We start from the raw sequence: 23,032 nt of genomic DNA on the forward strand, positions 1-23,032 counted from the left end.
TAATAGGACAGAAAATATCATGTTGCCTCTACATAAATCCATGGTACGCCCACATCTTGAATACTATGTGCAGATGGGGTCACCACAGCTCACAAAAGATATATTGGAATTGGAAAAGGTTCAGAAAAGGGCAACAAAAATTATTAGGGGTATGGAATGGCTTCTGTACGAGCAGATATTAATAAAACTGGGACTTTTCAGCTTGGAAAAGAGACTACTAAGGGGAGATATGATTGAGGTCTATAAAATCATCACTGGTGTAGAGAAAGTAGATAAGGAAGTGTTGTTTACTACGTCTCATAACACAAGAACTAGGGGTCACCAAATGAATTTAATAGGCAGCAGGTTTAAAACAAATAAAAGGAAGTATTTCTTCACACAATGCACAGTCAACCTGTGGAACTCCTTGCCAGAGGATGCTGTGAAGGCCAACACCATAACAGGGTTCAAAAAAGAACTAGATAAATTAATGAAGGATAGGTCCATCAATGGCTATTAGCCAGGATGAGCAGGAATGGTGTCCCTAGCCTCTCTTTGCCAGAAGCTGGGAATGAGTGATGGGGAATGGATCATTTGATGATTATCTGTTGAGCATGTGTCTTGCACTCTTCCTTTTTTGCTTTCATAACTTTCTGTTAGTCAGTAACTGCCCATTTTCCAGATGTAATTCATTCATCTTTCTTCTGCCATCTTTGGCAGCCCACTTCTTCCTCTGTTGTCTTGACTACCATCTTCCTCCAGTTTGACCATATGTCTTCCTGCCTTTCTACAGCGTGGTGCTGGTAAACACTGGTATGGTTGTGAAGTGTAATCTGACCTGTTTCTTTCTCCTTGAACTTCTCTATGGCTGTAACACCCTTTTTTGGGTCCATCTTTGTGATCTTTTTGAGTTTAACTTTTAAGGTGGCCTCTAAAAAATAATGATCCGAGGCAACATCTACTCCTCTGAGGCCTCTGACATCCCTCAAAGAAGTCCTTTAAGTCCTTATTACACTTATTTATAGACAACTATATAGAGAGTGATGTGTTCAAGTAAGTCATATTTTTAATAATCTAATGAAATATGTATTAAAAATAATCAATTAGGGTTCTTCCCTTCAAAGCAGAATCACTGTTAAAATGATGCTCCACTATCTGGATCCCTGCTGCAATATGACCCATTACTATCTACTTTCATTAGGAGCTGATATTTCCAGAAATGACATACAAATATAGTGAACCCTTGCAGGTCACTAAATCTACGGATTTATATGACTCATCACCACAGTATCTGAATTACATGTACTTAAAACCAGAAATTCTCTCTCCCTCCCTCCCCTGATCAGTTTATAGGCTATGGGGATTTTCTGTTTATTTTTTTGCTTAGTGTGTGAGTGGAAGTGTTGTATGTCTCTGAGTATATCTGAAAGAGAGAGAGAGAGCGAGCGAGAGAGATTGATTACTAAGAGAAAGCTAAGTAAAATAAATGAATTTTGTATTGGGTTGTGAAAATGGTGAAGTGCAAGTATCAGAATAGTGAAGGAAAGCCATATTTTAGAAGTAGCGCATTAAGCATTTTCAGGAAGGTGAACTTTGAGATTTTCCCCCCTAAAACACAGTCAGCAGAATAAAAGCTAGTGCTTGCCATATGCTACCACTAGGCTATCGTGGCTTGTCAGAGCTAAAGGAGAGAGAGCGACTTTCAAGATCAATTCTTTATCTGAATTTCCCAAATGGTAAATTAATATGATCCTGAGAGAGCAGCACTGCCCAGGCAACATAACTTATATTTAAAAATAACTTGTGAATCAAAACAGCAGTGTGTATGAGAACACTTCCATTGCTTTCCACTGACAATAGGAAAAATACTAAGCAGTTTATATCCCCAAAGCACCGTACTAATTAATGAATGAGTTCCTTCAAGAGTCAATATGATTACCACTAAAACCTTTGTGATGCATACATAATTTGAAGTCTAGAAGTTGTATCAACTTCATTCCTCTCAAACCTTATTCAAACATCAATGGGACAGTCAATTCTTCCACTGACCCATGAAGTGATCTAAAGAATATGAAGCACTTCCATCAACATACATGACTACCTCTTTAAAACCTGCAGAATTGTCAAAGGGGGTATTTCAAAAGGCGGTAGGAATGACTATTCATCCAGACTGGTTACTAATGGCTATTGGATAGGACATGATTAGTAGAAAGTCCACTTGCCTCAAAATCAGGAGGAAAGGCAATCTGCAGAAACACTTTATTTTAGTCCATGTCTGACCTTGTATAGGAACAAAACTAGAGAAACTGACACACCAATCATTTTGGATCTCATTAGGTTCTAAAGGGTTTTGCCTTTTTGACATAACTGCTGCAACAAACTCTGCATTCATTTCATATGGCATAACCATATTGTATAAACTGAAGGAACTATATAGATAAGTTATAGCACTATTATAGATAACTAACTCCACATAATAAACAAGCCAGACTATGAAAATCATTCTGTCCTTCTAAATGAAAATGTGGAATGTAACACTAATATTTCCATTATTAATCATCCACAAAGAAATGTCTTATGATTATATGTATTAACAGGATTGTACGTGTACGCTCTCTCGCACTCGGAGTTGTAGAAAAGCAGATACTTTGAACTAAAGTGTTTCTACATGTCAGATGTATTTAAGATTTCTCCTAAACATGCCATACAGTATACAAACCTGGAATGAAATCCTGACCCTTTTGCAGTTAATTGGAGTTTTGACCTAATATCATGCCAGGATTTCACACCCCCACTTACTTATTTTTCCACACAATATTAGGAGTCATAAACAGCTTGCAAAAAATGTAAGGGTACAATAAAAAAGTTTATAGTCGATATATAGGATTTATTGTATATTGATTATGCAGTTGAGAGATATACAGAAAAAATATCTGAAGAGTTCCCAGAATAACTAGTTCAGCTAAAAATGATTGCTAGTAAATAACTGGGTAAATAATTTACATGACAGGACAACACATTTTCATTCACTTCACATCTGTGGAAATGTTTATGAGGTTTTCATCCTGGAATGTTGTATCTACAAAATACACAGTACAATGATTTACCCATAATCCCTTTTCCAATATCAAGCTCACAACATCAACAGCATGTGTTATCAAAGTAAAACATGCCACCAATAAAAATGTTCTGAGCTACTGACTTCAGCAGGGACTGGATGAAGCCCAATATCTTAAATTGTTTAAATATAATATAAAAGCATACAACCATAACTAGTCTCTTTAATTACCTCACTAGCCTAATTATAAATGCACTTCATCCTGTGAAATAGGCTCCATTCTTAGACCCTACAAGCATTATACACATGCTTAACTTTAAACATGTAAGTAGTCCCACTGACATCAATGGGAATACTCACCATCCTTGAAATTAAGTGTATGCGCAAGGCTGAGAGAGATTAGGGCCTTCCTCACTAGAATACTGAGCTGTTTGTAGGGTTGTAGCAGTCATGTTAGTCCCAGGATATGATAAAGATAAGGTAAATCTGGTAATATCTTTTACTGGACCAATTTCTAATATACTAAAAGATATTATCTCACCTAACTTGTGTGTCTGGAATACTGAGGATTGACTGTACACCATTTTCATTTCTGTGAATTAAGATGTTTTTTCCTCAGTAGAATTTTCTCCCTCAAATCCCTCATGACTAAAGGAAATTTTTCCATTTAAAAAATATGTATAAAACAGATTGTGACTACTATGCATGTAGTTCACATGTGTGGAGCTTATCACAAAAAAGTTGATGTTTTCAATCAGTTAAAATATTTATAATTAATAATATATGAAAGCCATTCTCGGAATTTGTTCTCGAGTCTCTAGAATTCAGTAGTGTGTCAAAAATTAGAAACCGAAAAAAACAGATGTGTCTCTTAAAGCTTTTTGTGGTTAAAGAAAAACAATACTTCCAATATTTTAGAGGAAAATGAATCAACTTTAATCAAGAAAAGCTAAATTTACACCTGTAACTCTTTTACATGTTAAACAACTTAAAAATCAACAACAAATCATCCTGGACTTTGTATTGTAAATACCAAAAAGGGCAAAAAGAGTGTACAAACAATTAGAACTGAGAAAGGTATTTTAACCTCTTCACCTGAAATAATCATGTTAAAATTGTTAGGTCACAGCTGTTTGAATTAACCTTCATAGCGCCTATATCTTTATGATAACTTGTTCAAATTTTAACCTGCACATTGTGTAACTTGTATAGTATTTATCTCTCTCTAACTTTTGTCCTGCATGTGCTCCTGAACAATACAAATTTCAGAAGAGAAAATACTCATTCCATATACCATTTAATTTTGGCAGCCACTGTGCTGTACTGTTCCACTTGTTTCTTTTTCAATATTTATATTTCCAAGTCAAATGAACCCTAGAAACACCATACTAATATCAGTGCATATTTATTAGTATTGGCTGTTTGTCAAGCTTAAGCAATTAAATAAATTAAGAAGCATTACATTTAGAATCAATGTGCTGGCTGCTGTACAACTGTGATTTGCTTTTATCTGTAGGTAGCATGAAATATTTGTCATTTGTTTCTCTAAAAAGCTAATTTTGCAGACTTCGAAAACAAACAAAGCCATTTGCTCCATTAGAAAGCTGTGTGGCATGTCAGAACGTAGCATATTCTTCTCTGCAGCACTGGACTGTTCCATTCTAAATAAACATGGTTGGCTATTAATACATGCAGTACTCTTAGGTACTATGAGCAAAACCATGGCCCTACTGAAGACAATGGGAGTTTTGCTTGTTGACCACAATAGGTCAGGATTTCACCCTATATATTTGTGACTCTTCAGTTTATTCCTAAACAAAGATCATCACACACAGAACTGGCTAGATCCTTGATCTCAGTACGGCTGCTTTGAATTGTACCAGGGCATAAAGCCAGAAAGCCAGCCAAACCAGTCAGTGGAGGATTCACTCACAATGGAGGAATTCACAGGTGGTGCACCACCCCACCTCAATCCCAGAAATGGGGATGAGCCAAAGAAAGGAAGCATAGCCAGGGTGTCCCTATGCTGTTGCAATTCCCCACTGTTGAAACAGCCTTTTGGGACCATAGGTAGCTGGGTTTAAATTAAGCTGCACTAGCATAAGCTCGGGACCAGCATCTCCGGCCCTCCTGCTTTTCTCTCTCATGCTGTAGGTTCTCCCACTCTAGACTCCTCTGGTTCAGGGAACTCCATCTCAACAGGGTCCAGTTGCTACATGCACTCCAGGACTCCTCATCTATGCCTCTGCCTGAGCCCCCGTTGTCCTCCTCAGAATGTCCTAGTTTGTTCAAGCCTGTCTTCCTCAACCTCTGCAGGTGCTCTGAATGAACTAGGTCATCCTGCCCAGTCCTTATGTGGTTCTGGGATGCCATTTCTTTTCTGGTCATCAGATCATATCAGACTAACCAACTGTGTCTTTTTCAGCTCTCTAGAGTTTTGGTTCCTTTCTTTGCATAATTCTACTAGCTGACTTTTCCTGAGCTGTAGATAGCTCTTTATTTCTGTCTTTTCCCATTGTCTTCCCCAAAAGAACACAAGAAAATAAATTTTCTTACTTTTTCCTTCTACAATTTTTTTTTTTTTTTTTTGCTGGGCACTTATTGGAAGTTCATCATTGTCACAATCCTGACAATGTATCATAGTTACAGGGCTGCTTGAACCTCTGTCCCCTTTCTGGTCTCTCTGAGTGTACCCCATTAGGTGTCAGGCTTGTGCCTTTACTTGTCTGGGCAGGTGTGCTGGAACAATTTGTGTATGTGTGGGAGTGGGGGCGTGCTCAAAGCCATTAAACCCAACTGTAAGCCCTGTATATGAAAGAAACCACTTCAAGCCAGGAGGTGCTGCCATACCCCCAGTCCAGCACCTGTGTGTCTGGGCTGGAATTTTACAATTCTCCCACATTTAGACCAGAATCTGGGTTCAACACCCCATCTTTGCCAACCATTTATTGTTATGCAGGACTGAATGGATACCTGCATCACTTCCCTTCGGCAGTCTGTGACCAGGGCTACACAGTGATGAACAACCTTCTTCAAAGAAGTAGGTTTATTTAGTAAATGGAACAAAACATACAAGAAAATGATTTTAAAACAAGAAACAGGCTCCTTGCATGGTTAGACTCATCCAATCACACACTTCACTACAAGCTTCATTATATGGGCTTCCTGCTTGAGTTATAAGTGCAGAACAAACCCAACTTACATTCTTTTAGCAAACTCTAGAGTTCCTGGGACCCAGCCTGGTCTCAGTTTGCCTTCACAGAAAGTCTGTTTCCCTCTCTCATGGAACAATCTCTTTTTGAATGCCTGATCCCCTTTACCCTATTGTTCAATGGCTTTTTCTTAGAACAGTGGCTCTCAACCTTTTCAGACTATTGTACCCCTTTCAGAAGCCTGATTTGTCTGGAGTACTCACAAGTTTCATCTCACTTAAAATCTACTTGCTTACAAAATCAGGCATAAAAATACAAAAGTGTCACAGCACACTATTACTGAAAAATTGGTTACTTCCTCATTTTTACCCTATAGTTATAAAACAAATCAACTGGAATGTAAATGTTGTACTTAAATTTCAGTAGAGAGTATATAGAGCAGTGTAAACAAGTCATTGTCTGTATGAAATTTTAGTGTTTACTGACTTTGCTAGTGCTTTTTATGTAGCCTGTTGTAAAACTAAGCAAATGATGAGTTGATGTACCCCCTGGAAGACCTTTGCATAACCCCACGGGTATGTGTACCCCTGGTAGAGAACCACTGTCTTAGAGGGCCTAGGTGGGAAGTCCTTCTTTTGCCTGAGACTGTTTTTTCCCAGTTGGCCAGCCAATCCATCTGAAGGTACACCTTCACTGAGAGAAGAAAAAAAAAAGAGGTGTGTTCTTAACTTCAGTTACCTAACCCAAGTTCAAATAGCAGTGAAGACACAGCAATTCTGTTTTTAACTGAGGCTAGCGGCTGGTGTTAAAGTCTGTAAAGGAGGAATTGGAGTTAAACTCAAGCTCATGTCTACCAAGAGTGTGCAGAAACACATTTTGGTTCCAGATGCATAGTCACCACCAAGCAACTCCACATACATCACACTAGCCACTTCTCTAAAGACAGTTAGTTTTATCCAAAGGAACTTTGAGGCTTATCTAAATTATATAGAACTTCCAAACCCTTTGAGATTCAGCCAGAGGCCTAAGAATTTAATATTTTCCCACTGCCTTTTGTATATATAATCATCTCAGAGTAGTTTGGCCACCTGACCATGGGCTTCACAAAACACAAAATACTTCACTTTTTCTCCATCTAGGTTCTTATACCAGCACCCATCACCCTAGTATTTGAGTATCTTTTAGAAAAATCATCTTTGTGGCAGTTAGGCACAGAGAATTGGATTTTCAACTAAATGACTATTTACACAGAATGTATTTCTGCTAAAAAAAAAAATCTTAAATTTTTGTCAGAAAAGCCAAAAATCTGAAAACTGAAAATTTTAATTTTTTCAATAGAAAGTCAATTTTTTCTGGGAAAAAAAATTCCGACAAGCTCTACAGCTAGGTTCTTTCTTACAAAAGAGGTGTTTTACTCAAGGCATAAGCAGCATTTTGGAGGCTGGATGAAGGGGTGTCAATGCAAACCAAATAAAAGTATCCTTTATTGTGCTGAAAAATTTGTCAGATTCAGGTTCTGACAAACTTTCAAAGGGAAAATATTTTGCAGATGGGAGTCCTAAACTGGTTGTGGACAGGAAGTGCCTCCAAGATGAGCCTAACACAGGTGTTATGTGTTCGCAGCACCTTGCCCCAGTCAGGAGAGCGGCACCTACATTCTGCACTTACTGGAGTTTCCAGGGACACATTAAGTATAGATCTGAGTACAGTAGAGTATTTTAGCCTGGAGGTAAAAAATACATGGAGGACTATTGTGAGGTCAGTATTTACAAGCAATGTCAAAGCCACTGCCACATTTTATTTGAGATGAACTACAGTCAGTTACTTTTTTCCAGATCCCTACCTCATTTAGGTGGTAGGAGAGTATGAGTCGAATCTGAAATTTAAAGACGTTGAGCAAAGTATCAGCTGCGTATTGATGATAATGCAGTCCAAATAACTTTGTGGGTAAAGTGCAAGACTTGGAGTCAGGATGACTAGATTCTGTTCCTGGCTCTGACACATACTGTGTGACCATCGACAAGACCCTTAATCTCGGTTTTCCAATCTGGTAAATGGGACTAAAAATACTCACCTCACAGTACTGTTCAGAGACTTAATTTATTAACGTCTGTAAAGTGCTCTGAGGTCCTCAGACAAGTCACTATAGAAACAAAAAATTATTATTGCACTAATCTTCCTCCTCTCACTGCTACTCTTTCCCCCCATCCTCTGCATCCACTCTCCTCCCTAAGTTATTACTCTTCCTTCTCTCAGTGTTCCAGAACATTCTCTCACCGCACTGTATGACTAGCCAAATCCCCCCATGTCAACTGTGAGCTATCACAGCTCCTCCTATTCCGATGCTTTGGGAGGGATCGGAAGGAGTGTGTGGAGACACAGAAAGCTTCTAATAATTGTTCCAACTTTTAACAAGTGCTGGTTATAATGTGATAACATCACTGGAACAAGAATGACAGCAAACCATAAATAAGGACTGTTAGGTACACAACGACTAAGTTAGCAACTTCCTTTAACATAGAAGGGGGAAAAAAGGCAAAACTTGCTTTGATACTTCATAAATTCTGGTCCATATTTATCCCTTTTGTGATTCCATTGACTTCAATGGAGTTATATCAGGGATTAATTTTCCCTTGTATATTTACTGTATTTGCAGGAAAAATTTTCAGGAAAAGATTGGATTAACCAATAAACAAACCCCCCTGCCTTCCAAAAACAACAAAAAACAGCTATTTTAACTGAATACTTCTTTACTTTATCCTAAATTAATTTCCGATGTGTTATATTTATATTCACAGTGGGGGGGAAACCCCTATATGTGCTCAACACAGAGTAATGCTTACCTTGGTTTGTAAGATCATAGTCCATGACCACTTCAGCATTATATGTGGAATTAGATTTAGAGAAAAAGAATTCCTTCATTTCACTGGGGTGCTTTTGTGATGTTTGGTGCAAGGAGACAGCAGGCAAGTGATAAGTCTGAACAAATCATATGTGCTGTAATTGCTGCTTAGCTCTAATTACTGTTCAGGACGTGTTTGCAACTTGATTCCAGAGGGAGGACAGCCTACCTAATGACATCATCAGACCAAATATAACCTAAAAGACTGACAATATATATTTTAATAGTGTTTCTACAGACCGTTTTAAAGCTGTTGAAAAGTAGATACTGTTCTTATATAGATTAAAACTTCAGCTGTGTGTTTTTATGGCTTGTTTTTAAAGATTTTTTAAAAAACAAATGGCATCAGCCCCAAATCATGGGCATTTTAGGTGAAGTGGGAGGGAACAGTGCCAGGAAGTGCACACAGGCAGTGTGGTGTAGTGGCTAGGTCACCCATCAGGGAATCAGAAAACCTAAGTGCTGAGCACTGTCTCTGCCACTAACTTGTGTACCCTTAGGCACATCACTTTACCTCTTCTGGGCTCCAATCAGGAATAGGGTCTACCTAAACTATTTACTATTTGTAATTTTTAAAAATAAAAAACACAAAATTTCAATTCTGACCCTAAGTTGCTCAGCAGTGTCCCTTTACTGCCAAGCATGAAAAAATCCTAGTGAGAGACTTGATGAAATACAAAACTATAGCCCAAACTGGTGAACTTTGATGAAGACTAGTCTGTGGAAGACATATCATTAGAGAAACTCATTTTACATTACAAGCAGCTGTCTGCTTACTATGCCAGGACAGGACAAGGAGGAGTCCTGAGACTGTAACTTTTTATATTAAATTAATCTGGGTAAGCCTGCCCTCGGTTAAATTCAACAAATGTGAAGCAGCAATTTTTGTAAAGTATTTCTTTTCAATTAAATAGAGAACAGATTGGGGTGAGATTTTTGATAAAACCCAAAAATTGACTTTCAATGGAACTTGTACTCCAAAGGGGCTTGGATGCTTTTGAAAATCCCTCCTCTTATCACTTGGGAAATGATCAAAAGGTTTAAGTTCTGTTTTGATAAATGGTGTTAAAAGCAAACAAAAATAAATATGACATCAAAATAAACAGATGTGAATAGAAGGTAGATGAGAGGCTCCACAAAGCAGCTTTAAAAGACTTCTCTATCAAGCAGAATGAAGTGTAACCTTTCTTCTGCTACAGTATGCTGTGGATTTAACTTCTTATAGTTGTAGTACACACATATACTTTGTTAAAAAGTAAACGTTCACCCAAACAATGAAGTGCTTTTATGCTTGAACTTTAATAGCTATAAAATAGTTCAAAACAAAAGTAATCAACTGCAGTCATAGAGTTCCTGATTGAGGTACAAGTCCTGCAAAGAGCTTCAGGACTCTGTCTACTCACAGTTCATTGCAGGATCAGGGGCCAAGGTATTTATAATCCTTTAGCCTCAGGGTGCAGCAGATTTTGTTCAAAAGGCCCCAATGTATTAGATGGCAATATCATGCCTTCGTCTATGCATAGGTCTTGTTTACTCCAGTTTTTCTGAAAAAGTGTTCAGCCAGGACATGGAGTAACATGGAGGGAGTTACAGAGAGAGAGAGAGATGAATTTAGCTCATTGTATTTGTTCAGAGCCATGTCCCAAAATAACTTCTCTTGTTCATATTCTCAAATTGCACACTCTTCTTAGTGATAAATCACTTTCATTCCAGCTCTGAATATAGCATACCTTATCCCATGGAGATAGAAGAGAGAATTCATTTGTTTTGATAGATCCTGCAGCAAAGCATGGCTAATTCTACTACTTTACTGCCAGAACAATTAATACTGGACTACATGTTTAAAGTGCATTAATTGTAGCTTTTAAATGTGTAAAGAGCCAAATGTCTATAAATATTGCACATGGAAGCTCCACTAAAAAGGCCAGAGATTAATGGGTAGCATAAACGGACAAACAAGAGAGAGTATTTATTTATTTTTACTCTGGGCTTGGCTACACTTACATTTTATAGCACTCTAACTTGCTGGCTCAGGGGTGTGAAAAATCACCCCCCTGAGCGCAGCAAGTCTGAGCGCTTTGAAGCACTAGTGTGGACAGGGAGAGCCCTCTCCCAGCGCTCGTGCGTGACCACACTCGCACTTCAAAGCACTGCTGCGGGAGCGCTCCCGCGGCTGCGCTTTGAAGTTCCTAGTGTAGCCAGGCCCTATGCTAGCATGTCGATAACAGTCTACTGAAAGATGTAGGATTAAGGTGACAAACAGAATGGGAGTGAATGATTTAGTAAGAGCTAAGAATCTGATTCTGAGAAATGCTGAGCACCTGCAACTTCCTGAGTTCAAGATGCATTGCAGATACTCAACACCTCTCAAGATCAGGCACTTAGGGCCTCTCTACACTTGCAAGTTAGGGCTTGGCTACACTTGCGAGTTACAGCACAATAACGGAGCCCCAGGCGCACTAGCTCACTACCCGTTCACACTGGCAAGGCACATAGAGCGCTCTGACTCCACGGCTACAGCGCTGCTGGTACTCCACCTCGGCGAGTGGAATAACATTTGCTGCACCCCTGCTGGAGCATCATGGTGCCTGTGTGGATGAGGTGTTGCATTACTGCGCTCTGATCAGCCTCCAGAAACATCCCATAATCCCCTTAAGTCAAGTGGCCACTCTTGTCATTGTTTTTGAATCGCTGCAGGAATGCGGATATGCCCTTTGAAAGTTCCGTTTCAGACATCCGGTTGCTTATCTGCTCCGAGACAAAGCAACCATTAGTGTGGAATGCTGTGTGAGAGACAGAAAAAGAGAGGCGAGGGGGGAAGAGGGTCTGCTGCTGTCTGAACTTACAAGACAGCATGCTAGCACACTCCCCCCCCACCCCACCCCACCCCCATTTGAAAAGCACGTTGCAGTCACTTGCATGCTGGGATAGCTGCCCATAATGCACCGCTCTCAATGCCACTGCAAGTGCCGCAAATGTGGCCACGCCAGTGCGCTTGAAGCTGTCAATGTGGACAGATTGCAGCACTTTCCCTACTGCGCTCTCCGAAGGCTGATTTACCTCAAAGCACTCTACATCTGCAAGTGTAGCCATGCCCTTAGTTTGAATTAAGGTAGGTGTGAATTTAAAGTGCAATAGCTATTCCAGAATAACCCTACATGTGGATACTCTTTTTCCTAAGTAAGAGTGCCTTGTTCTGATTTACCTTCATCCACTTTATGGATTACTTACTTAATCAATGTATAATCGAGACAAAGCTTTCTAATGAAAATTCCAAGGAACTCATTGTATGAAATTCCATGTAAATAACTAGTACTATAGCAACATTCAGTTTAATAACTCAAACAGGAAATTCCAAATCCTAAAAGTCCAACCTGAACTCTGATTCCTTTGGCATGTACTTTAAAACATATTTCTCACGTACCAGAGGTCTACTACAGGAGTGGAGAGGAGAGATTCTGTGGCCTGTAATATGCAGGAGGTCAGACTAGATCATCATAACAGTCCCTTCTGACCTTCAAGTCTGAGTATTACATCAGGACAGCCTCAACAGTGATATCCCTCTCATTGGACTACATCATCAGGGTAAATCAGCCAATCACTGTAGATCTCTCTTCCCCCACTAGACTTTATGCTGTAATCTTATGAGTTGAAATATTATTTCCCCCCATGCTCCCCACCCACCCACACACAGGTGTTGAAGATTAAATTGAAAAGTGCGTTATTAGATTTTTGGCTGAAAGATTCCATGTAAATACAATGTATGGTTATTAAAATACCTGAGTATTTCTTTATTAAATTAAAAACTACATCATTGATGCACATTTTTTTTTATAAGAGAGACTCCAATGAGAATTTATGCTTCCAAATCAAAAGTGATGGAAGCAGTTTACTGAACACAGATGCCAGCATGTAGGTGAATGTAGAGGCAGACACATGCATGTTGTTATAGAATAGCATATACGTGTACAAAATTCATAGGTTGGTAGAGCTCAACCTCTTCCCTTTTCTCCCCACATCCTCCCTAACTTGTTGCTCTATGAATAGCACTGTGGCGTGACAGGACTGCGGCTGCAGAAGTATATGTATATCCATTAAGTTCTTTGTTGCTCCTAACACCTACATGAGTTTTGACAGATAGTCCTTGTGAGGATCCACAAGTCTTGAACTGCAGGCTCCCAGGCAACCTTCACATCCCAGTCGCCATCCAGGGACTTGCTAGTAACTAGTGGGATGACTAGTGAGCCCCACCAGAGAAGCTACTCATAGCTGTCCTGATTGGAGAAGTGCCCAGCCCCACCAGTTGGTTTGGCTGCACTATTTAAGCCAGAAGGCAGCACTGGAAGTTGTCTGTGCAACTGGGTGAATTTCTGGGTGGCTGCAACATTGAACCCAACCTTCTTGCCTGACTCCTGAGCACTGCTCTCCTGACTTGTCCCTGGTTCCTGCTTTCCTGACCTGTCTTGTTTCTGATCCCTGCCCCTGGTCTCCAACTCCAACCCTGACCCCTAGTTTGACTCCTGACTCTGGCCCCTGGCTTGACTCCCGCCTCCAGCTCCAACTCCCAGTTTCTGATTTGGCATGGTTTCTGGCTTCTGACCCCCACTGCAAGACTACTAGGCCTGTGTCATAAATATAAAGGGAAGGGTAAACCCCTTTGAAGTCCCTCCTGGCCAGGGGAAAGCTCCTCTCACCTGTAAAGGGTTAAGAAGCTAAAGGTAACCTCGCTGGCACCTGACCAAAATGACCAATGAGGAGACAAGATACTTTCAAAAGCTGGGAGGAGGGAGAGAAACAAAGGGTCTGTGTCTGTCTGTAGTCGTCTTGGCCAGGGACAGAACAGGAATGGAGTCTTAGAACTTTTAGTAAGTATCTAGCTAGGTATGTGTTAGATTATGATTTCTTTAAATGGCTGAGAAAAGAATTGTGCTGAATAGAATAACTATTTCTGTCTGTGTATCTTTTTTGTAACTTAAGGTTTTGCCTAGAGGGGTTCTCTATGTTTTTGAATCTAATTACCCTGTAAGATATCTACCATCCTGATTTTACAGGGGGGATTTCTTTATTTCTATTTACTTCTATTTTTTATTAAAAGTCTTCTTGTAAAACACTGAATGCTTTTTCATTGTTCTCAGATCCAAGGGTTTGGGTCTGTGGTCACCTATGCAAATTGGTGAGGCTTTTTATCCAACATTTCCCAGGAAAGGGGGGGTGCAAGTGTTGGGAGGATTGTTCATTATTCTTAAGATCCAAGGGTCTGGGTCTGTAGTCACCTAGGCAAATTGGTGAGGCTTTTTACCAAACCTTGTCCAGGAAGTGGGGTGCAAGGTTTTGGGAAGTATTTTGGGGGGAAGGACGCGTCCAAACAGCTCTTCCCCAGTAACCAGTATTAGTTTGGTGGTGGTAGCGGCCAGTCCAAGGTGTAATATTTTGTACCTTGGGGAAGTTTTGACCTAAGCTGGTAAAGATAAGCTTAGGAGGTTTTTCATGCAGGTCCCCACATCTGTACCCTAGAGTTCAGAGTGGGGGAGGAACCGTGACAGCCTGACTTCCACTGTTCCAACCACTAGGCATGACAGCCCAAGCCCCAGTCATGACAGTCCGAGAATAATTTTAATGTATGACAATACATACTTGTGACTGACAACAGCTTGCCATATCCTGGACAAACCTGATGGAATTATGACAAATTTTATTGAATAAATATAGCCTTATTGAATTGGATTTAATACCTTTGGGGTCCACTGTATTACAAACAAAATTGTTATGTTGTTGTAGGATGACATGTTTTCTAGGATCTTGATTAATGTCAATGTTAGGAACTTCAGAGAACTGTTTGGGACACTACATGTGAAGTGGGTTTTCTAGGAGGTACTCAGGAGGCCTTTTGAAACTACACCCTGAGGAAAGAGCCATTGTCTTCTAATTAGCAACTTCTTGAAACTCCAGATCAAAGACCCCTGAACTGTAAAAGGGGTGGACTAAATTTTTATGAGTGGGCTTGTTCTGAGCTGGAGCTGTGATGAACTTGAAACCCCTTGGATAGGGTTCTGAGGGACTGCTCCTGCCAGAGCCCATGTTAGGGTTAGAGAGATCTCTGGCAAGTTTATGAGCATGTGTGTAGGTTATTTTATTTTTAATGTGTTCTCTATAATGCTTTATCCTTAAGAATACAACAGGTTTTCATAGCAAGTTTTGTGTGGTAACTTATGACTGGTGCCCATCACCCTGTTATTAGTCTTGGAAGAGAAAACAAGAGAAGGCTGTTTAGGCAACCTATCTTCTGCTGGGAACAACACAGTGAAGGCAGCAAGTTGTTCAACCTTGAATTACCTTTGTCCAAAAGGAGAGAGATGCAAGAAAGGGGACAGCCAGGGGAAGCCTGAGATTGGGTTCCTTTGCTGTACCATAGAGCAGGATTAAGTGCAGTTGCCCTGAATTGGGACAGTAGTAATAGGGCAGAAGTATACTTCTGAGACATACGGCATATTGTACTTCCTTTAGTGAAAGAGTTACTAGTGCTTCACTTACTGAGAGTCACAGTTGTTAGACAACCAAATAATTAATCTGCAAAACAAGTTGCTACCTATTGATTGTTAACAAGCATTTGTTATGGTCAAATAGCCAAAGTCGATAAGTGGCCACTTTAATTTTGTATTTTTAGGAACTATAATTGCAAAAATATTGATTTCAATCATAATAAGTTCAGTTTTTGCAAAAAAAAATGCTCTGTAATTAACACATTACAGTACTGTGTTCATCTAACAAACTGCTTTAAGCGTACAAACAAAATTGCTGTTTGAAATATTGACAGTCTCCTATTGCAGGACTGATGGGCCCCACAATCCTCAGTGGATCAATAGTCCTTCATACCACTACGCAGATAACTGACCACATAAATTACAGCATACATTTAGAAATATTTTAAAACCTATGTTAAGGACTCTTTCATTTGTGTTTTACTGATACACTAGACTATTAAAGCTCCTTCAAAGCTATTATATTCTGTAATTTCACTGCCCATTTGAGGATTGTTTATTATATGATCTATTAACATGATAGTGTAAAAATATACTTCAATGGCACATTTATGAAATAAGTGGGGAATCTAACAATCAAATATTTAACTTCTCGGTACCTAGATTACTGACAATAGTATTAATGGTTCCTTGGGAATAATTTCAGTCTATCATTAAAATACCCATTTAAAACAGATTTAAACTTTCATATGTATATTATCAACCTGATATACCACCTGCTTCAGCCTTGCTTGAAACGCTAAGTTCAGAGTATTTAAAATCTTGGGGAATGGCCATTTGCTTGGGGTTACACCTGGTCTGCTGGAGACCTGCCAGCTATTGGGAGCCTGGGCAGGTCAGGATACTTGGGAGGAGGTAGTAATGACCTGAAACTGCTCCCCTAGCCTGCCCTCCTGAATTGACCAGCAGTGAGGAAGGTGGGTCACATAAGAAAGTCAGGCTGAGGAAGTTCACATTTCCCATGCAGGTTTTTTTCTCCCGAGACACAGATCTCTGAACAGTGCCTTGTAAATCCACCAATTATGGGTTTGTTTTTTAATTCTTCTGCTACATCCTCCCATGACACCTTACTGACTAGATTTCTAAATTCTCCTCAACATTTGCCTGCCTGAAATCCAGTGTCCATGAACGAGTCCCACCTTATGGTGAATTTAAGTCCTTTTGTTCTTCGTTGTTGGTAACTAGATCTAATATTACTTTGACATTCACAGGCAGTTCTATAAAGGCTTCCCACAGGTTGGGCACTTTGCTTTTTTACTTCAAAGTTGTATTCTGGGTAACTTAGCAAGAAAACTGTTCATTTCTTGTGAAGTCCAAAACCCAAGCAATAAGCCAACTATACTACAAACACTGTTTACTCTATATTTAACTTTTTTCTTCTAAATTTTTTCCCTTCAAAGCTGTTCCGCTGAGAGATCCATCTCCAAGCTTTCCCCATTGCTGTTATTGTCCAAGAAAAGTGAGTCTAGAGGCCAACTGGTCAGGGCCCCACTAAGCTAGGCACTGTACAGATATATAGTGAATGACAATCCTTGCCCTGAACAGCTGGCAGTCTAAGAGTGAATTGAATACTAATGATTTTGTGGGCAAAATTCTACTCACAAAAATCAATGTCAGTAAGTGGGATATAGCTTTTTTCCTTCTACAGTGGCACAAATGTTTCATTTTTCTTAAGTGCAACACCATTTGACAGATGAAGACAGCTTTCTACTTGTAATGAAAACTAATCAGACTTTATTAATGAAAACAGTAATGTGACAGTTACTATGTGCCTTCATGAAATTCTGCAATGTGAGATTTGAGTAAGTACACTGAGTATGCTTATATCAACTTTTTCCACAAGAAAGGAGATCACACATTCATTGTCCATATAAGATTATTGTACACATTCCCTTGTATGGCCATCCAACATCTTGACAGATGAAATGAAACACAACAAAGTCCATCAGTCAATGGTGCTTGACTGTACTGTGGCAGAAGAGCCCAATGCACAAGCAGCAGACCTTCCCAGAGTGGCTACAGGTCCACTTGCCAGATGGAGGTTGGAGCACACTCTGTTTCCTGGATCTCCTGTGGGCCTGAGCTTGGGCTCTCTGTGATGACTGCAACAGCCTTAACCCAGCTTCTCCAGACTGAGCAGTTGTGGGCAGGGTTCTCCCAGCCATAGATCCACTTAGAGAGTCTCTGAGCACATGTTTATCCTTGCGATCATTCTATTACAGAGACAAATAGTCTTGGTGATTTTTAATGTTTTTTGTCACTTGCAGGTAGAGCTCGTCTGATGTCTAAAGAGTGAAGTCTCCTCTCCTCATTGTAAACATGAGGTATTCGGAAGAATACTGGTTAATGAATATTTTGATGTGAAACTCAATTGTTGTGATTTCTCCCCCCACCCCCAGGTGTGGATGAAGAAGGTGAGGAGGCAACCAAAGGTTGGGGATGCAGTAGTGGATGGGTAGGGGTAGGTGGTTCTCAGTCATCCAATCAGAAATGGCCCTTGGATGGCGATGGGGCTGGGTGGCAGCAGTTGTGGTAGAGGGAACTGTATAGCTGGGTCTTTGTATTCTCTGGCATTTGGACAGTGGTTTGCACGAGTGCTGGTGGTAGAAGAATTGAGGAGGTGATCTTGGCTTATACATCTATTTACAGTGTTTTCTCTTTGAGACCACAGCATAAAGGCCTAGGGAGCAGAGGGATGTTCTAGAGTCTTTCAACAAGTGTATGTACTCAGTCTTCTCACTGAATACGTTAGACTTATCAAAAGGTAAGTACTCTACAGTATTTTGAACCTCCCTGGGGAACCCTGAGGATGGCAGCCAAGGCTCTCACTTCATGACTATACCTGTGGCTATCCCTCTAGATGCAGTGTCAGCTGCATCCACAGCAGCTTGAAGGGATATTTTGCCACTAGTTTGCAACACTTAATGAGTGTCTGGAATTGGGCTCTGCCCTCTTGAGGGAGTTTGCCCTTAAAGTCATAGAATCATAGAAAGGCAGGACTGGAAGGGACCTCGAGAAGTCACCAAGTCAAGCTTCCTGCACTGAGGCAGAGCCAAGTAAACCCAGACCAACACTGATGGGTGTTTGTCCAACCTGCTCTTAAAAACCTCCAATGATGGGGATTTTACAACCTCCCTTGGAAACTTATTCCAGAGGTCAGCTACCCTTAAAGTTAGAAAGTTTTTCTTAATATCAAATCTAAATTTCCCTTGATGCAGATTAAGCCAATTACTTCTCGTCCTACCTTCAGCGGACATGAGAAAAATTAATCTCCATCCTCTTTATAATAGCTCTGAACATATTTAAAGACTTATCAAGTGCTCCCATCAGTCATCTTTCCTCAAGATGAAACATACCCTCTTCCCCCTTTTTTTAGCCTTTCCTCATAGGTCAGGTTTTCTAAACCTATCATCAGTTTTGTTGCTCTCCTCTGGACCATCCACAATTTGTCCTCATCTTTCCTAGAGTGTGGTGCCCAGTATTGGACACAATACTCCAGCTGAGGACACATCAGTGTTGAGTGGGACAATTACCTTCCATGTCTTATATATGGCACTCCTATTAATACACCCCGGAATGATGATAGCCTTTTTTTCCAACTGCTTCACATTGTTGACTCATTCATTTTGTGACTCACTATAATCTCTAGATCTTTTTCAGCCAGTACTACTACCTAGGCAGTTATTCATCATTTAGTAGTTGTGCATCTGATTTTTCCTTCCTAGGCATAGTATTTTTCACTTGTCTTTATTGATCATCATCATATTGACTCCAGACCAATTCTCCAATTTGTCAAGGTTATTTTGAATTCTTAACTTGTTCTCTTAAGTGCTTGCAACCCATTGGTGTCATCCACAAATTTCATAAGCATTCATAAGGGATTCATACGTCCCTTCATGCTTTGGCCATCATTCCAGAGGACATGCTTCCATGCTGATGACACTCCTTAAAAAATAAGGTGTTAACTAAATTTGTGACTGAACTCCTTGGGGGAGAATTGTATGGGGGAGAATTGTATGTCTCCAGCTCTGTTTTATCCGCATTCTGGCATATATTTCATGTTACAGTAGTCTTGAATGATGACTCAGCACATGTTGTTTATTTTAAGAACACTTTCACTGCAGATTTGACAAAATGCAAAGAAGGTACCAATGTGAGATGACTAAAGATAACTACAGCACTCGACCCAAGGTTTAAGAATCTGAAGTGCCTTCCAAAACCTGAGAGGGATCAGGTGTGGAGCACGCTTTCAGAAGTCTTAAAAGAGCAACACTCTGATGCGGAATCTACAGAACCTGAACCACCAAAAAAGAAAATCAACCTTCTGCTGGCGGCATCTGACTCAGATAATTAAAACAAACATGTAACGGTCCGCACGGCTTTGGATTCTTATTAAGCAGAACCTCTCATCAGCATGGTCGCATGTCCTCTAGAATGGTGGATGAAGCATGAAGGGACGTATGAATCTTTAGCACATTTGGCACGTAACTATCTTGCTACGCTGGCTGCAACAGTGCCATGCGAACACCTGTTCTCACTTTCAGGTGACATTGTGAACAAGAAGCAGGCAGTATGATCTCCTGTAAATGTAAACATACTTGTCTGTCCGAGTGATTGGCTGAACAATAACTAGGATTGAGTGGACTTCTAGACAATAAAGTTTTACACTGCATTAAAAAATAAAACAGGTATGTTTTGTACATAATTCTACATTTGTAAATTCAACGTTCATGATAAAGCGATTGCACTACAGCACTGGTATTAGGTGAACTGAAAAATATTATTTCTTTTGGTTTTACATGCAAATATTTGTAATAAAAATAAATATAAAGTGAGCACTGTACACTTTGTATTCTGTGTTGTAATTGAAAACAACACATTTGAAAATGTAGAAAACATCCAAAAATATTTAAATAAATGGTATTCTATTATTGTTTAACAGTGCGATTAATTGTGCGATTAATTTTTTTAATTGCTTGACAGCCCTACTAATTTCATGTAGACCACATTTCCCTAGTTTGCTTATGAGACTCTCACATGGGACTGTATCAAAAGTCTTACTAAAATCAAAATATATCACATCAACTGCTTTTCCCCATTCCCTTGGCCAGTAACTCTGTCAAAGGAGGAAATTAGGCTGATTTGGCATGATTTTCTCTTGACATATGCATGCTGTCTATTCCTTATAATCTTCTTATGCTCTAGGTGCTTAAAAATTGACAGTTTAATAATTTTTCCCAATATTGTTCCAGGTATTGAAGTTCAGCTGACTGTTCTATAATTCCTTGGATCCTCCGTTCCCCTTTTTAAAGAGAGGTACTATGTTTGCCATTCTCCAGATCTCTAGGAATTCACCCTTTCCTCCATGAGTTCTTCAAGGTAACTGCTAACGGTTCCAAGATTGGTTCCGCTAATAGCAAAATATGATTTCAATAATTTGAGTAACAAAGACTGGTAGTTAGCAAAATGAAGTGAAGACTTGTAAACGAAAAAGCTTCCCCACAATATCAAGTTGTCTCAAGCCCTTATCTGTTGGTGTAGCCTTGGGATGTAATCTGAACCTTTCAGTGGCCAATTGCACCACCAGGGATATATATGCTGGGTGTGTAAAGAGGGACTCAGCTCTTTTGGCTGATATAAAATAGCATTTCAGCCCTTTTCAGGGTAGGGGTGCAAGAGGCTGGAGTATGCCAGACCGTGTTAGCTGGCTCCATGATGGAGAGCCATGTTACGGGGACGAGGAGGTTGTAAATAATCAAAAAAACTGATGTTGGTATCCTAGACTGCCTCTAGTGGAACCTGGAGGTCGTTCCCCACTTCCTACAGAAGCTGCTGCTATTGCCTGTGATTGTCAGGTGAGGATGGCAAAGATGGGGCAACTGCCGTGTCTGGTGAGGAAGATGAAACACCAATCAGTATCTGTGGATCAGGCTCAGCCACCGCTCCCTTCGCTGTAGGGACCCCATGCTGTCATAGTCCTTTCCATGAGATGTTTTTTCGGCCAGATCTCACAAGCTTTGCGGGTTCATGGGGAAAATGAGCAACAGATGCTGCACTTTGCTGAGATGTGCGCCTCTCCCAGATAGCAGACACAACATTGGTACTTGTCACTCATGGAAAAGGAGGGGTGGCAGGAGAGACCGTTCTTAAACTCTAGGATTCTGGACATAGTCTTTGTGCATCGGGAAAGACTTCCCGAGGCAGGGAGAAAACTAAGTTATATTAACTATGCTAAGACTAAAACTTTAACGACCCTAAAATACAAAAATTATTTTAATGAATCTGTAAAATATATTGACGAGAAAGACACACTGAGAAATCAGAGGACACAGAGGATTCTGACCCAGGCCATGCAGTGATAAGACAAAACTGAAGAGACATTCGCCAGCAGCACCCCTTATACCTTGGTCCAGAGCAAGTGATGTCTGTTTGTCCATCGTACCACTGTATGCCCTGAGTCAGAATCTCAGGCGCGCGGTGCACATGCCTATCCACGTGTGGAATACATATAGGACCAGCACTCAAAAGAAGAACTTGAAGATACTTTATTTGGGAAGATGCAGAGCACCACACTACTACACATTTGACATCAGTTGTAGCAGGGGGACCATACAGGGATATACTGGGAGATTTTACACTGTGAATGAAGACCACAACCTACCCACCCCACCTATATAATGTACACCACCATAGGCATCAACTTCCACTGTTCCCTGTGGGTGCTCGACCCTAGCACCGCCCCATTCCACCTCTTCCCCCAAAGTCCCCGCCCCTGCCCCGCCTCCTCCCCTGAGTGCGCTGCATCCCTGCTCCTCCCCCTCCCTCCTGGAAAGTCCTAAGCACTGCCAACCTGCTGCCAAACAGCTGTAAGAGCTGGGAGGTAGGAGGAGGAGCGGGAACGTGGTGCGCTTGGTGGTGGGGGGAGAGGTGGGGCACAGGGTGAGGGGAGGTTGGCTGCCGGTGGGTGCAGAGCACCCACTAATTTTTCCCCGTGGGTGCTCCAGCCCCGGAGCACCCGCAGCGTCGGCGCCTATTTACACCACGACTTCCTTCCCCTTCTGCACACGCACCTCTTCATCACACAATCATTGCTCAACACTAATAGTTGTGGAAGTTTGATGTACCAGTGTGCTGTGTTGCAAGGCAGTAGTGTGGTAAAGGGACAATGGAAGGCTGACATCCTCATTAGGTTACAGTTAAGGTTGTGGTAGATGGTCTGTAGTGTATGATGGATATGGTAACGGTAAAGGGCGTGTCAGTGGGTGGAGAGGAGGGCATGTACTATTCGTTAGCTTAACTTGTCATTTCCTTGCTTTTGTGATTAGGTTATGCATGAAGCAAGCTAGGCAATTCTAGCTGCTTCACAGTGAAATTTTTTTGTGGATTAGTTTCTTATGTGCTT

The 23,032-nt window shown here is 40.6% G+C and overlaps 1 protein-coding gene across 12 annotated transcripts in view; it reads right to left on the reverse strand.

Annotated features, from left to right (window-relative positions):
- The window catches only part of ZNF385B (zinc finger protein 385B), a 305,083-nt gene that overhangs the window by 96,335 nt on the left and 185,716 nt on the right, over positions 1-23,032 (reverse strand). Inside the window, exon 1 of one of the 12 annotated variants that reach the window (XM_084643005.1) lies at positions 8,264-8,332. The exons of the other annotated variants lie outside the window; for them this stretch is intronic. The gene's annotated coding sequence lies outside the window, so the exon portion shown is untranslated. Of the gene's footprint in view, positions 1-8,263; positions 8,333-23,032 lie in introns of those variants that run through there. 12 annotated transcript variants of the gene reach the window in all.

This window comes from Lepidochelys olivacea, assembly GCF_965140295.1.
Source record: "Lepidochelys olivacea isolate rLepOli2 genome assembly, chromosome: 11".
Taxonomy (NCBI): domain Eukaryota; kingdom Metazoa; phylum Chordata; order Testudines; family Cheloniidae; genus Lepidochelys; species Lepidochelys olivacea.